Here is a 3,671-nt window from a genome sequence, read left to right as displayed (position 1 = left end):
GTTCAAACATGACTTGACAATGTTAGGGAATATAAAAAGGTTCCATAAACAGATTCAAACATGACCTGACAATACTGGAAAACATACAAAGAAAGTTCCATCAACAGGCTCATACATGACCTAACAGCATTGGAAAATTCAAAGCGTTTCAACAATAGGTTCAGACATGACTTGGGAATATTAGAAAACCAAGGAAGTTTTAATCAATAGGTTCATATGTGACCTCAACATTAGGATATTCAAAGTAAGTTTCATCCATAGGTTCATACATGACCTAACAATACTTGGAAAATAGAGGGGAGTTTTATCAATAGGTTCATACATGACCTGGCGACACTGGAAAATTCAAAGAAAGTATATCCACAGGTTCATGCATGACCTGACAATTCTGGAAGTTTCATAGAGATTTTAACAACGGGTTCATATGTGATCTGACAACACTAGAAAACCCAAAGAAAACTTCAACAACAGTTTCATACATGACCTGACAATATTGGAAAACATACAAAACAAGTTTCATCAATAGGTTCATACATGACCTGACACTTTAGAATACATCTAACAATTCTGGAGATTTCTCACAAGAAATTCATCCAATCAAAGATTTTGGAGATTCCTAACAGGGAATTTATGCAAAACAAAGATAAACGGGAATCTTCTTATAAGTAGATCATCCACGCAAAAGGCTACGATGATTCTTTACAAAGAAATCAAACAAAACCAACATCATTGGAGTTTTCTAACACGAAAAACCTCCAAGCTTCTGGGAATTCCTCAAGATGATAAGTCATACATGACTTTCACGGAACCATCAGGAAAGACAGAGTAATCAAACTCTCTGTACGTGCCAACAACAATTGGACTTTGACCGTAAGCAATGGATTACAACCAATTTTTAATGGATTTTGTCAACAACACTTGGACTTTGAACGTAAGCAATGGATTACAACCAACTTTTAACGGAATGATGCCAACAACAATTGGACTTTGACCGTAAGCAATGGATTACAACTAACTTTTAACGGATTTTGCCAACAACAATTGGACTTTGATTGTAAGCTTTAGTAAAACAATTACTGGCTACAACGGTGTTTGCCAGCAACAACTGGACTTTAAATGATGTTGGCAACAACCAAACTTCAGATACCAATCACAATTATATTTACAAACAGAGTGACAGTGATGCCAACGACAATTGGGTTTAAAATGAGTTCTAGTAACAACTGAGCTTGGAATAATGCCTAGTGACAACTGAATTTTAAGAGACACCAATAATGCTTGAAATAATGTCAGGGAATGACATAGAGGTTCTGGAAGTGCGTCAGAACAAAAATGACATGTCTGGAAATTCATCGGAGAGTAAAAGAAATGAATTCTGGAAATGCATCAGAATTACAAGGGATATTCTAGAAATGCATCAGAATACAAATACATCCGATAATACATTGAGGAAATTCTAGAAATACATCAGAATACAAGACAAACATATTTGAGAATACATCAGATAGGTGGGGAAACACTTGGAAATACACCAGACAAGTTATGGAAATACATCAATAAACAAAGGAGTAATCCGAAAATTCATTGGATAATCCCTAAAAGGAAATGAACCTCATGGACAAAATTGCCAACTGAGTTGGACTTGAAAATGACTGCGAAAACCGGATGATGGTTTAAGGGCACCAAAGACAAACTGGAATTAGAGGTCAAAGGATATAGGATCAACAACAAGACCTGGGTCAATGCAAAATGAGCACAAAGTACATTTCAGCTATGCATGGTTTGAATTTTCTTTTATGCATGATATATGAATGACCATGATATGAAAATGATGACACTTGAGTGGACTGGGAGTTTGTAAAGACTTTTTATGGAGATCATGATTCCTTAACACCGAGAACTCAACCAAATATTTTGTGATAGATGTTGTCAAAGGAGAATTCTATCAAGTTTGATAGCCACAACTTAACCAATGGGATTCTTTTGGAGGATTAATGAATCGTGCTAGCATAATTTTCGGGCACTCATATTAAACTCAATAGTTGTTGACGTGTGGCATAATTTGTTTGAGTAGTTTGAAAGCATGAAGGGGGTCTGCCCCTCTGTGGCTCATCTTGCCCCAGTCTGACGGGTCTTTGAAAATGCTCACCTTGAAAGTGAGTTTGAAACAGCTTGACATGAGACGATCTCGAGATGGCTTGCCCCAAGTGTTTGAAACTTGTAGTGGTTTGCCCCTGATTAACCAAATCTTGGAATGATAGACTTTTGATTAACTTTCCTTGGATAGTTGGACTCAATGAGCTTCTGAGGTGGCTTGCCCCAGTTCAAGTCTTGAAGCAAATTACTCTTGGCTATCCGAATCTTGGGGTGATTGAATCGGATTGAATGATACTCAAAGTGATTTTCCCCTGACTGGACTTCTTTCACTTTATCAAGTTCCTCAACTGTATATTGTTGGAATTTTATTTGATGTTAAGTGTTGACTTGCAAATAAGATTGTTCATTCAAAAAATGGTAATTTTAATGCAGTGCTTATGCAAAAATTTGAAATCAAAATTTATTTATATGAATGGGTGAAATATAGTGAGTGGGTCAATGATAAGAATACAATGATGATCTAGTCACTCATAGTGTGCAAGATGATGTGATCAAATGATTAACAAAGATCGTTTGGAGTCAGGTTAACGCAACCTTGCTGTTATATGCTTTCAAAATAGTCTCTGCCTCAATTAGGTCTTTTAAGGATTGTAACATGGTCTGGTTCACGGTTTTTTTGAAACAAAAGGATATAAGGCTCAAAATTTATTTTTTACCCACTCCTTCTTCTTGATGATCTCCAGTTCCTATTTTTAGTTAACTCAATACACGCATTCGACTTCGAAGGTGCGAAAGTGAAAATGAGGATTCAAGATGAGATTTTCTTGAAATGGCAGTCAACTTATTTTGTTTTTGTTGAGGATTTAATAACCTATTTTGATTTATTTATTTTATCCCTAATTTTTCCTAGGCCGCTTCTTTAAAGCTTTCGGTCCACCGGGATGCCCTAACTTTTGCCTAAGTCATTTTATGGTACTTGACTTAGCGGACTTTTTTCTGTTTTTTTAAACGTGTTAACTGCCACATTATTGGTGGATGAGGATCAACCAACACTAATTTTAGCTTTTCTCAACTTCTTCGACACTTCAACATGTGCTCGAAGGATAACATGTGGTTGAACCTAATTGGAGGGTGTACATATGGACGATTTTTTTTGAAAGATCGAATGCATGATCAAACTATCTGAACACAACTACCCTACCCCAAGTTAAGATTAAGGGTTTTAGATCCGAAATAAACACCAACTTCTAGGCTCAAAGTGGTTGACTAGGGATTAACTCCTTATCTCTTCAGTGTTTGGGGATTTGAAACAATGCCTTACATCATCGACAAGGTTTTACTCAAAACCATATCACAACAATTTCAGGTGTTTCGTTTTCATCATCCTCCTTCCAATCTTTGTTAACACAACGGTTTGATAAACAAAAGTGAATGAGAGGAGTATTTTTGTTTTTAACATGAATGAAAAATGAGTGAATACGAATGGATTAATTCCAAAGATGCATAAACATTTCATTAATCTTACCAATTCAAAGAAAACAACAATTCTTAAAAGCAAATAACAATCAACATGC

This window comes from Lathyrus oleraceus, chromosome 5 (genome assembly GCF_024323335.1).
Source record: "Lathyrus oleraceus cultivar Zhongwan6 chromosome 5, CAAS_Psat_ZW6_1.0, whole genome shotgun sequence".
Lineage (NCBI taxonomy): Eukaryota > Viridiplantae > Streptophyta > Magnoliopsida > Fabales > Fabaceae > Lathyrus > Lathyrus oleraceus.
Note: the sequence above shows the minus strand (reverse complement) of the source record.